Genomic DNA, 13,403 nt, shown 5'->3' with positions numbered 1-13,403 from the left:
TGGCGTCCTTTAGTTGTGGTTCCTTTGCAACAATTTGACCATGAAGGCCTTATTCACGCAGTCTCCTCTGAACAGTTGATGTTGAGATGTGTCTGTTACTTGAACTCATTTATTTGGGTTGCAATCTGAGGTGCAATTAACGCTAATGAACTCTGGGTCTTCCTTTCCTGTGGCAGTCCTCATGAGAGCCAGTTTCATCATGGCGCTTGATTGTTCAAGTGAAGTTGCAAAAACCAACTTTAAAAGTTCTTGACATTTTCCAGATTGACTTATCTTCATGTCTTAAAGACTGTCGTTTCCCTTTGCTTATTTGAGCTGTTCTTGCCATAATATGGACATGGTATTTTACCAAATAGGGCCATCTTCTGTATACCACCCCTACCTCATCACAACACAACTGATTGGCATTAAGAAATTCCACAAATTCACTTTTAAACAAGGCACACCTGTTAATTGAAATGCATTCCAGGTGACTACCTCATGAAACTGGTTGAGAAAATGCCAAGAGTGTGCAAAGCTGTCAAGGCAAAGGGTTGCTACTTTGAAGAATCTCAAATACATACACAAAAGGCTTTAATACCAGTGGCATGTCATCGGTAAATATATTCTATAAACTAGGAGGGCCTACATGTTTGATATTCCATTAAAGAAAACCTTCTGAGTTCTATTAGATACATAGCTCTGAATCCATGATATAGCAAAGGTTGAAAAGCCATAAAACAAGTTCTCAACAGGTTATGGTCAATCATTTCAAAGGCTGCACTGAAATCTAACAGTACAGCTCCCACAATCTTCTTATCGTCAGTCATGTGTATCAGTGCAGTCAGAACATGTTGATTGCCTTTTTCTACAAGCATGCTAAAAGTCTGTTCATTTGTTTACTTAGCAATAGCATTGTATTTGGTCCCAAAAAAATCCCAACTGTTTGCTAAGGGCTGGAAGCAAGCTTATGGGTCTGCTGTTAGAGCACGTAAAGGCCGCTTTACCACTCATGGGTAGCGGAATGACTTTGGCTTCCCTACAGGCCTGAGGACAAAGACTTCCCTCTTTCCTCTATTGAAGACATGACAGAGGAGTGTCTATAGAGTCAGCTACCATCCTCAGTAGCTTTTCATCTAATACCCTGACTACACTGCACGCGTGCGTTACAAAATGAATGTAGAAATCTATATTATTAAATTATTGCGTGCGCCAACGAGCGTCTGCGTTGCCAAGGGATAAAATAGAAGTCAGTTCTATTTGTGACGCAGATTGTGCTGCAAGTCCTGCCTCTATCTCCTCATTGGTTTATAGAAGCAGGTACCCACGTGCCATCTCCTCATTGGCTATACCCACATGGTGATTGAAAGACGAACTGTGTTGCTGGCCGTAGTGGTAATACTATGAAAGTTTAGATGCCTATCGCCATATAAGTTCAAAGATGAAAAAGCCTGGAAGGTGGAGAGATGGCTAGAAATGATTCAGTTGACCGTTTTGTGTGTGGATTAATTGTCGGAGTAGAGGACCTTGTGCATTTCAGGTAAAATAACTCAATGTTTATATCCAAGGACAAATTAGCTAGCAAATGCAAGCTAGCTATATTGCCATAAATGTTTAATGCTTTTCGACCTGTCCCCAAATTAATGGAATTGGTTCAGTTTGTTTAGATATTTTAACCTGCGTGTCGTGATCGCGTTTGGTGTGGGGGGACAAAATAAATTGATGCACGATGGCGCACGCGGGCAGCCGGTTTGGCTTCCGTGTGAGTTGTCAATGCCAGGAGTTCAGTATTGGGCAATAATTTTCCACCTGTCCCACACTAACTTTACAAAATTATAACTTAGTGCTTTTCTTTCATTATTCGTTTTTTTATGCCTGAATACGATGGCTCGCTCTTCGTTGTTGGCATTAACTGCTTAAGTTCGCCCACTTTGCCAATGAGGTAATCATTAAAATAATAGCCAACATTACATAGTTTTGTGATGAATAAGCCATCTGATTCAATGGAGATCAATGTGTCTTTCTACCCATAACGTAATTTAAAGTATGCCAAAGTTATTTCCCATATCATTGATATTGGCTTCATAACAGTTTCTTATTTTTGTTAAGTGGACGGCAGGGTAGCCTAGTGGTTAGAGCGTTGGACTAGTAACCGGAAGGTTGCAAGTTCAAACCCCCGAGCTGACAAGGCCAGACTTAGCCAGCCCCCCCCCCCCCCCCTCTCTCTCTCTCCAACATCTTTCAACCATACCATTTTTCAATTCCTCATCAATCCATGGAGCCAGTTTTAAAAGTTAGTTTAACAGTTGCATGTTTATCAATAATTGGAAGAAGCCATTTCATGCATTCATTAAAAGGCGTAGCGTCTGGATGTTCCTTATTAAATTCACATCATTCACATAGTGTTAGATCATAGAAAAGTTTTTGCTGTGACTATTTTAGGCCCAGCTTTAGGAACCTTGGTTGTCCTAGATATAGTCACTATATTGTCATCATTACATCCAATGTGTGTGTATACATACAGCTTTAGAAGAGAGTTCTTACAGTATTAGTAAACATGTGATCAATGCATGTGGACGATCTTGTTCCTGTAGTGTTTGTAAACACCCTGGTAGGTTGATTAATAACCTGACACTGGTTAGTGAAGATTCCTCTTGAGCAGACAGCTTGATGAAAGACAGCCAATATTCAGGTCCAAAAGAAAGTACACCTCGTGTTTACACCATCGGGCATTTCACACACATTATTTAGATACTGACTGTTGGCACTTGGTGGCCTATAGCAACAACCCCAAAATAATAGGCTTTAGATGGGGCAGGTGAAAACCACAACACTTCAATAACACTTGACATGAGATTTTCTCTAAGCGTTACTGGGATATGGCTCTGAATATATATAGCAACACCTATATAGCAATGCCAGCTAGCCTACTTAGTCAACAACGCAGCCTCTGCCAGCTAGCCTACTTCAGCAGTACTGTATCATTTTAATCATTTTAGTCAATAAGATTCTTGCTACGTAAGCTTAACTCTCTGAACACTCGTGACGTGTAGTCCACTTGTCATTCCAATCTCCTTTGCATTAGCGTAGCCTCTTGTGTAGCCTGTCAACTATGTGTCTGTCTATCCCTGTTCTCTCCTCTCTGCACAGACCATACAAACGCTCCACACCGCGTGGCCGCGGCCACCCTAATCTGGTGGTCCCAGCGCGCACGACCCACGTGGAGTTCCAGGTCTCCGGTAGCCTCTGGAACTGCCGATCTGCGGCCAACAAGGCAGAGTTCATCTCCGCCTATGTCTCCCTCCAGTCCCTCGACTTCTTGGCACTGACGGAAACATGGATCACCACAGACAACACTGCTACTCCTACTGCTCTCTCTTCGTCTGCCCACGTGTTCTCGCACACCCGAGAGCTTCTGGTCAGCGGGGTGGTGGCACCGGGATCCTCATCTCTCCCAAGTGGTCATTCTCTCTTTCTCCCCTTACCCATCTGTCTATCGCCTCCTTTGAATTCCATGCTGTCACAGTTACCAGCCCTTTCAAGCTTAACATCCTTATCATTTATCGCCCTCCAGGTTCCCTCGGAGAGTTCATCAATGAGCTTGATGCCTTGATAAGCTCCTTTCCTGAGGACGGCTCACCTCTCACAGTTCTGGGCGACTTTAACCTCCCCACGCCTACCTTTGACTCATTCCTCTCTGCCTCCTTCTTTCCACTCCTCTCCTCTTTTGACCTCACCCTCTCACCTTCCCCCCTACTCACAAGGCAGGAAATACGCTCGACCTCATCTTTACTAGATGCTGTTCTTCCACTAACCTCGTTGCAACTCCCTCCAAGTCTCCGACCACTACCTTGTATCCTTTTCCCTCTCGCTCTCATCCAACACTTCCCACACTGCCCCTACTCGGATGGTATCGCGCCGTCCCAACCTTCGCTCTCTCTCCCCCGCTACTCTCTCCTCTTCCATCCTATCATCTCTTCCCTCTGCTCAAACCTTCTCCAACCTATCTCCTGATTCTGCCTCCTCAACCCTCCTCTCCTCCCTTTCTGCATCCTTTGACTCTCTATGTCCCCTATCCTCCAGGCCGGCTCGGTCCTCCCCTCCCGCTCCGTGGCTCGACGACTCATTGCGAGCTCACAGAACAGGGCTCCGGGCAGCCGAGCGGAAATGGAGGAAAACTCGCCTCCCTGCGGACCTGACATCCTTTCACTCCCTCCTCTCTACATTTTCCTCTTCTCTCTCTGCTGCTAAAGCCACTTTCTACCACTCTAAATTCCAAGCATCTGCCTCTAACCCTAGGAAGCTCTTTGCAACCTTCTCCTCCCTCCTGAATCCTCCTCCCCCTCCCCCTCCTCCCTCTCTGCAGATGACTTCGTCAACCATTTTGAAAAGAAGGTCGACGACATCCGATCCTCGTTTGCTAAGTCAAACGACACCGCTGGTTCTGCTCACACTGCCCTACCCTGTGCTCTGACCTCTTTCTCCCCTCTCTCTCCAGATGAAATCTCGCGTCTTGTGACGGCCGGCCGCCCTACAACCTGCCCGCTTGACCCTATCCCCTCCTCTCTTCTCCAGACCATTTCCGGAGACCTCCTCCCTTACCTCACCTCGCTCATCAACTCATCCCTGACCGCTGGCTACGTCCCTTCCGTCTTCAAGAGAGCGAGAGTTGCACCCCTTCTGAAAAAACCTACACTCGATCCCTCCGATGTCAACAACTACAGACCAGTATCCCTTCTTTCTTTTCTCTCCAAAACTCTTGAACGTGCCGTCCTTGGCCAGCTCTCCCGCTATCTCTCTCAGAATGACCTTCTTGATCCAAATCAGTCAGGTTTCAAGACTAGTCATTCAACTGAGACTGCTCTTCTCTGTATCACGGAGGCGCTCCGCACTGCTAAAGCTAACTCTCTCTCCTCTGCTCTCATCCTTCTAGACCTATCGGCTGCCTTCGATACTGTGAACCATCAGATCCTCCTCTCCACCCTCTCCGAGTTGGGCATCTCCGGCGCGGCCCACGCTTGGATTGCGTCCCTACCTGACAGGTCGCTCCTACCAGGTGGCGTGGCGAGAATCCGTCTCCACACCACGTGCTCTCACCACTGGTGTCCCCCAGGGCTCTGTTCTAGGCCCTCTCCTATTCTCGCTATACACCAAGTCACTTGGCTCTGTCATAACCTCACATGGTCTCTCCTATCATTGCTATGCAGACGACACACAATTAATCTTCTCCTTTCCCCCTTCTGATGACCAGGTGGCGAATCGCATCTCTGCATGTCTGGCAGACATATCCGTGTGGATGACGGATCACCACCTCAAGCTGAACCTCGGCAAGACGGAGCTGCTCTTCCTCCCGGGGAAGGACTGCCCGTTCCATGATCTCGCCATCACGGTTGACAACTCCATTGTGTCCTCCTCCCAGAGCGCTAAGAACCTTGGCGTGATCCTGGACAACACCCTGTCGTTCTCAACTAACATCAAGGCGGTGGCCCGTTCCTGTAGGTTCATGCTCTACAACATCCGCAGAGTACGACCCTGCCTCACACAGGAAGCGGCGCAGGTCCTAATCCAGGCACTTGTCATCTCCCGTCTGGATTACTGCAACTCGCTGTTGGCTGGGCTCCTGCCTGTGCCATTAAACCCCTACAACTCATCCAGAACGCCGCAGCCCGTCTGGTGTTCAACCTTCCCAAGTTCTCTCACGTCACCCCGCTCCTCCGCTCCCTCCACTGGCTTCCAGTTGAAGCTCGCATCCGCTACAAGACCATGGTGCTTGCCTACGGAGCTGTGAGGGAACGGCACCTCAGTACCTCCAGGCTCTGATCAGGCCCTACACCCAAACAAGGGCACTGCGTTCATCCACCTCTGGCCTGCTCGCCTCCCTACCACTGAGGAAGTACAGTTCCCGCTCAGCCCAGTCAAAACTGTTCGCTGCTCTGGCCCCCCAATGGTGGAACAAACTCCCTCACGACGCCAGGACAGCGGAGTCAATCACCACCTTCCGGAGACACCTGAAACCCCACCTCTTTAAGGAATACCTAGGATAGGATAAAGTAATCCCTCTCACCCCCTCCCCCTGAAAAGATTTAGATGCACTACTGTTCCACTGGAGGTCATAAGGTGAATGCACCAATTTGTAAGTCGCTCTGGATAAGAGCGTCTGCTAAATGACTTAAATGTAAATGTAAACACCTCCCCCATAAGCATTCCTGTTACTACTGCTGTATCAAATTAATTATCTAAGCGAGTCTCAGAAACGACTAATATATGTATGCTATCAGATGTTAGCAAGTTATTGATTTCATGAACCTTATTTCTAAGGTTACATATTAATATGGGCTATTTTCAGCCCTTTCTTGGGTAGCTTCTCCAAGATAGACATAATATGGAAAAGAGCAAACAATGCAAAATATACATTTAGTCCATTAATCATTTGGTGTGTGTGTGCGCGCGCTGCAGCGTTGGCGCTACATTACCCATAGGCTTGGCTCTCTCATTCCTTCCAGGCTCCTGGGAGGGAGGGAGGGTGGACAATGAGCGGGTCATATCAGATGTAAGCAATGTCCCCACACGCTCCGGCAGCTTTCATGGCTGGGATAGTTATTTTCTCTTCTGGCCCACAGCTTCAGGGTAATCCTCGTTGCGGAAGATGTACACTCCTTTCAAGTTCTTGGCTCTTTCCAGAACCGCTACCTTGTCCTTGAACCTCAGGAACTTGGCGACTATCGGCCTGGGCCTGTCACCTGAGCCGGTGGTGGGTTTTCCAGTCCTATGGGCACACTCCAACTCAGATCTTCCTGTGGTATATCTTCAGTTTCTCCGAGACAATTTCCCTCACTTTGTCCAGACTCCGTCCTATCTGGCGTAAGCTAACCATTTAGCTTTCTAGCTAACTAGCTAGTAAATTAGGTATACTAATCTATAAATTAGGGCCTAATAAAAAAGGTATTTAAATGGACTAATTTCCTTTTATGAATTGTAACTCAGTAAAATCATTGAAGTTTGTTCTTCAGTATAGATAATGTATGGAAAAACTGTCTACAATGTACATATGAAGTGGGTAAAACAGTATGTAAACATTATTCAAGTGACCAGTGTTCAATGACTATGTATATAGGGCAGCAGTCTCTAAAGGGACAGTGTCTAAGGTTCTGGGCAGGGTATCAAGGCCGGCTAATGATGACTAACAGCCTGATTGCCTGGAGATAAACAGCTTCTTTCAGTCTCTCGTTCCCAGATTTGATGCACCTGTACTGACTCTGCCTTCTAGATGGTAGCAGGGTGAACAGGCCATGGCTCAGGTGGCTGAGGTCCTTGATCTTCTTGGCCTTCTTGTGACACCGGGTGCTGTAGATCTCCTGGAGGGCAGGCAGTGTGAGGTTGCAGGCGGTGCAGAATGCTCTCATTGGTGCATCTGCAGAAGTTTGTGAGGGTCTTATGGGTCAAGCCAAATTTCTTCAGCCTCTTGAAGGGGGGGAGGGGGGGGTCATTTTGACAATATCGCAATATCATTTTTGCGCTAGTTGGCTGCATCTGAACCGAAATACCAGTATTTTTCCTTCATAGCTTATTCTCCATCTTGTTTTTAAATAGGGAGCAGAAAAAATGTTTGCGCTAGTATTTCCATGACTGATCAAAACTTGTTTTCTCATGTCTCCATCTTGTCCCTCTGCAGCAGACATATGGTGAGCAATGTTTGGAACATTGAATTAAAATATAGAGTCATAACACACATTGTATCAGCACCGAAGTATCATGATAATATGGTATCACGAGGTCCCTGGCAGTCCTACAGAGTGTGCCTCGAAATGTCAAATTAGTCTTATTTTTTAAAACTCCGTAGCCAAGATTAATCATATTTACTGCCAACACGACACACCCTTCTTTCCAAACCCCATACTACTGTAGTCAGCCACCAGACTACTGCTCAACCACATTCCAACACACACACACACACACACGACTAACCAACGCTGGGGATCTAGGATGGGGTACAATGGCATGGACTGTTTCCAAACAGGAACCAGGTCTGGATCACAACAAACAATCACCATAGCAACACCACCTCACTGCATTCAATATGTGTACCAGACAGGCAGTATAGTCTAGCTACTTTGAGTATTGCAATTCTAGGTGAGGAGACTTAGGCTGTGTTTACATAGGCAGCCCAATTATAGACAAAAGATCTGATTGGTTAAAAAACCAAATAGTAGAAAAACATCAGAATTCGGCTGAATACAGTCTTAGAAATATACAACTGTGTGATAAAAATCTAGGAATCTGTTTGGCCTACCTTGAGTTTGGCCAGTGGCTACAGAGAAGCCTCGTCAACAACCATGCATTACTACTGACTGTGATTGTCTCACTGCGTGTTAACAAGCACCAGACTGCCGGGCACGATGACAGTGTGCGTGTGTGGGCGTTTTGCTGAAGTGCAAAGCCACACAAAACACACACCCATTTCTCAGAGCGCCTTTTACTTCAACCTCGTCACTGACCCCAAAAGAAGACTTTCCTGACTGTCCCCACTACTAAAAGCATACGTCATTATGTCCAACATGTGTGCTACAGATCCAACACATTACTATGTTGAGTCTCGGCTTCACTTCTGTTTATCAGTACTTTATTTAAAACATTTGCTGAGCGTATTGAAGACTGTTCACAAGCAAGCATTTCTTTAGTTTTAGTTCATAGGTCTATGTGGAAACTTATTGAACCAAACAGCTTCTCTCCGTACCTTCAGCCCCACTCAAAATGTTCCCAGGTGTCTCAGAGTCTGAGTTGCCCAGTCAAACAACCAGAGAGAGAGATTATTGTGCTAAATTCCATTGTTAAAAAATCGCAGAAGCATTACACTACTGTATGACTGAGGAAAGGCTTAGACAGCAGAGTAGAGCACAATGCTTCAAGTAGCCGGAGAGGGAGAGAGCAGGCAGCTTCCAAGCTCGATAACCAATGGAACCCCAGACACACAAAAAAAACCCACCTCTACATCACCCACTCTCCAGGACATTCACTATGGATTCAAATCAATGAAACAGCAGGACTGCATGTGTTCAGTAGGACACAACATTGTGAAATGTTCAGATAGAAATGTATAATCTAGAACAGATGTGCCTCTCTGACAATGACTAGGAGAGTTCTGACCCCGTCAGCTCTATTCGTGTTCAGTTTGTAGAGTGAGGGGTGAGTTGAAGGTTCGGGGTTATGAGTCACTACACAGCTATCCTCTGCTGGATTAGGGCCCGCAATGGGTGGAAACGGCAGCCTGCCAAATCAGCACTGCTGGGTTAGCGTCCACGTGTACCAGGGCCAGGCGAGGCAGGGGCCAGGGCAGGGCGAGAAAGGGGTCCCCAACAATGAGCAGAGCTGCTGCAGGTGCAGCTTGGGCTGTGGGTAGGGAGGTTGAGAGGGGGGGGGGGATTGGCCACATTCCACATAAGAGAGACGGTTAATATATTTGGATTGTGGACAAGCATTGGAATGGCTGGATTAATAAAACGAATGACGTGTGCCGCTCTGCTCTCAGGAGACGTCCTCACTGGGTGGAGAGAAAGTTGGAGAATAATCTTGGCTCAAAACAGTATCGTCAACAAGCTCAGCTCTTCCAGGGTTTATGCATATAAAAGTCTTGGAAGGGCAACATAAAAAATAATAATAATCGTCAGGGAGAATCTAAAATTCAAAAACATGTCATGGTATGATTGGTTTTGTTATAATGTTTGAGTCACTCAGAATAAGAATACGGCATAAAGCATAGCAACATTTGTAAAATAGCAGGAAACTAGCTTTAAAATGGTAAAGATTTCTCTCTGCCCCATGGCAAAATATGAAGAACCACTTTAAAACAGTTAAATGTTCTCTGCTACAGAGGGGCAATAAAATATTAGATCGGAGACCACGCCATTGGTCACACCCTCGCCATGCCCACCACCTAAGCCCCATCTTGATCCAGAAAAAACCCTGTGAAAACAACCTGAGGGAGAATTCTCTAGTCGGATTTGAGGCTTTCAGAGACATTATAAATCTGATCTGCAAGTATGATGAGGGCCGTGAGGTGATTAGTGGGGGGAATTAATTCAGTGCATAGTGAATTTGTTAGGCCTACAAAAACATACAGTACCCGATTAGTCAAGTTTTGACTCAAGCAGGGTTGTAACAATTCACAGAAAGTTTTGAATCGGGGGTTGATTCATACAAGTGAAATCGGTCCAAATCTAGCCTGCATAGCTCCGAAAATGGATTCAAACGTTACAAAATCTATTGATTACATTATTGTTTCTACCCTCCAAAAATACATCATCTTTTGTGACAATTGATGAGTCTTCTTCATTGAGTGACAACCCATGTCATTTCCTTGGTTACCGCCATCTATCCCCTGTTGAAAATTCTGTTTTACTGGAATAAAAGCTATGGGAGGCAAGTCATTTGGCTATACCTGCTGAACGGGGCTGATAATACATTTTATGTTGATTGTTTAATTTTCACCATCAGCAATAGCTTTGGAAGTGTTTCTTCAGTGTATACGTTAATTTTTAGAGATGAAATGATCAACTAAACCCTGTATAACGCGGAATCTCTTTTGCGAGGCGCACTGCATGGACGAATCGAGAAGAGGATCACTCCATAGAAACTTCCAAACACTCAAAACCATTCCATTGTGCTATATACAGTGCATTCGGAAAGTATTCAGACTTCTCTTCATTTTGTTCAAATGTATTAAAGATAAAAAATTCCCATAATGACAGAGAAAACAGTTTAGAAATTTTTGCAAATGTATTCAAAATAAAAACAGAAATATCTTATTTACATAAGTATTCAGACCATTTGCTATGAGACTATGCATCCCGTTTCCATTGACCATCCTAGGGATGTTTCTACAACTTAATTAATTGGAGTCCCCCTGTGGTAAATTCAATTGATTGGACATGATTTGGAAAGCCACACCTGTCTATATAATGTCCCACAGTTGACAGTGCATGTCAGAGCCAAGTAATGAGATCGAAGGAATTGTCCGTAGAGCTCTGAGACAGTAATTGTGTCGAGACACAGATCTGGGGAAGGGTACCAAAAAATGTCTGAAGCATTGAAGGTCCACACAGTGACCTCCATCATTCTTAAATGGAAGAAGTTTAGAACAACAAAGAACTAGAGCTGGCCGCCTAGCCAAACTGAGCAATCGGGGGAGAAGAGCCTTGGTCAGTGAGGTGAACAAGAACCCGATGCTCACTTTGACAGAGCTCCATAGTTCCTCTGTGGAGATGGGAGAATCTTCCAGAAGGACAACCATCTCTGCAGCACTACACCAAGCAGGCCTTTATGGTAGATTGGCAGATGGAAGCCACATGACAGCCCGCTTGGAGTTTGTCAAAAAGCACCTTAAGACTCATCTCAGACCATGAGAAACAAGAATCTCTGGTCTGATGAAACCAAGATTGAACTCTTTGGCCTGAATGCCAAGCGTCACATCTGGAGGAAACCTGGCACCATCGGTGAAGCATGGTGGTGGCAGCATCATGCTGTGGGGATGTTTTCAGCAGCAGGGACTGGGAGACTAGTCAGGATCGAGGGAAAGATGAATAGAGCAAAGTACAAAGAGATCCTTGATGAAAACCTGCTCTAGAGCACTCAGGACCTCAGACTGGGGTGAAGGTTCACCTTCTAAACAGGACAACGACCCTAAGTACACAGCCAAGACAACGCAGGAGTGGCTTCGGGGCAAGTCTCTGAATGTCCTTGAGCGGTCAAGCAAGAGCCCAGACTTGAACCAGATCGACCATCTCTGGAGAGATCTGAAAATAGATGTGCAGCAACGCTCCCCATCCAACCTGACAGAGCTTGAGAGGATCTGCAAAGAATGGGAGAAACTCTCCAAATACAGGTGTGCCAAGCTTTTAGCGTCATACAGAAGACTCGAGGCTGTAATCGCTATCGCTGCCCCCCCCCCAAAAAGCTACATTGCCCCACCCCTTAATCTGACAGTGGGGTGGTAGATGTCTAGTATCCTTATAGCGCAAATCAGGTGCCTACATAGTACACACCATAGACATGCCATAGACATGCATCACATACACCCAACCCAAACAGATCCAGCTCAGACTCCCAGCTCGAGCCCAATCAGCAGCAGATCCATTTAGAATGGAACATGAAGGTTTATGCAACAAATGTCAGTGCATCGAATCAAACTGATTTATTCTCTAATCAAAACGCATCGTTCCTGCGTTGTATTAGTGCCCATGTACAGAGCCTTCAGGAAGTATTCACACCCCTTGACTTTTTCCACATTTGGTTGTGTCTGAATTTAAAATTGAGATTTTTGGTCACTGGCCCACACACACACACACAATATCCCCATAATGTCAAAGTGGAATTATGTTGTGTTTTTTTGTATAAATACAACAAAAATGAAAAAGCTCAGTCAATAAGTATTCAACTAATTTGTTCAGGAGTAAAAATGTACTTAACTAGTCACATAATAAGTTTCATGGGCTCACTCTGTATGCAAAAAGTGTTAACCGTGATTTTTGAATGACTAGTTCATCTCTGTACCCCACACATACAATTATCTGTAAGGTCCCTCAGTCGAGCAGTTAATTTCAAACACAGATTCAACCACAAAGACCAGGGAGGGATTTCAATAACTCGCAAAGAACGGCACCTATTGGTAGATGGGTAATTTTTTAAAATAAAATAAAAAACTTGCCAAATATCCCTTTGAGCATGGTAAAGTTATTAATTACACTTTGGATGGTGTATCAATACACAGTCACTACAAAGATAAAGGCGTCCTTCCAAACTCAGTCACCGGAGAGGAAGGATTTCAGCATGAGGCCAATGGTGTCTTTAAAACAGTTACTGGGTTTAAAGGCTGTTATAGGAGAAAACGGATCAACATAGTTTACTCCACAAGACTAACCTAATTGACAAAGAACAAAGCCTGTATAGATTTTTTTTTTTTTTTTTTTTACAAATATTACAAAACATGCATCCTGTTTGCAACAAGGCACGAAAGTAATACTGCAAAGTATTTGGCATAGCAATTCATTTTTTTTAAATGTTTGGGGCAAATCCAATACAACACATTACTGAGTACCACTCTCTATATTTTCAAGTAGCGGCTGCATTATGTTATGGGTATGCTTGTAATTGTTAAGGACTGAAGCAGGTTTATCAAGATAATAAAAGGGAATTGAGCTCAGCTCAGGAAAAACCCTAGAGGAAAGCCTGGGTCAGTCTGCTTTACACCCGACACTGGGAGATTAATTCAAATTCCAGCAGGACAATAACCTAAAACTAGAGATCGACCTACATGGCCGAATTCAAGTTTTGATAACAAATCGGTAAATTGGCATTTTTGGACAACGAATATGGCCGATTACATTGCATTCCATGAGGAAACTGCGTGGCAGGCTGACCACCTGTTACGC

General features: G+C 45.0%; 1 protein-coding gene across 2 annotated transcripts in view; it reads right to left on the bottom strand.

The window, feature by feature from the left end:
* LOC115106032 (AF4/FMR2 family member 1-like) overlaps window positions 1-13,403 on the bottom strand; it is an 83,151-nt gene that overhangs the window by 51,525 nt on the left and 18,223 nt on the right. The gene's annotated exons all lie outside the window — the stretch shown is intronic.

Source organism: Oncorhynchus nerka, linkage group LG22, assembly GCF_034236695.1.
Source record: "Oncorhynchus nerka isolate Pitt River linkage group LG22, Oner_Uvic_2.0, whole genome shotgun sequence".
In the NCBI taxonomy this organism is placed as follows: domain Eukaryota; kingdom Metazoa; phylum Chordata; class Actinopteri; order Salmoniformes; family Salmonidae; genus Oncorhynchus; species Oncorhynchus nerka.
The sequence above is the reverse complement of the archived record's forward strand: the minus strand, read 5'-3'. Positions and strand labels throughout refer to the sequence as shown.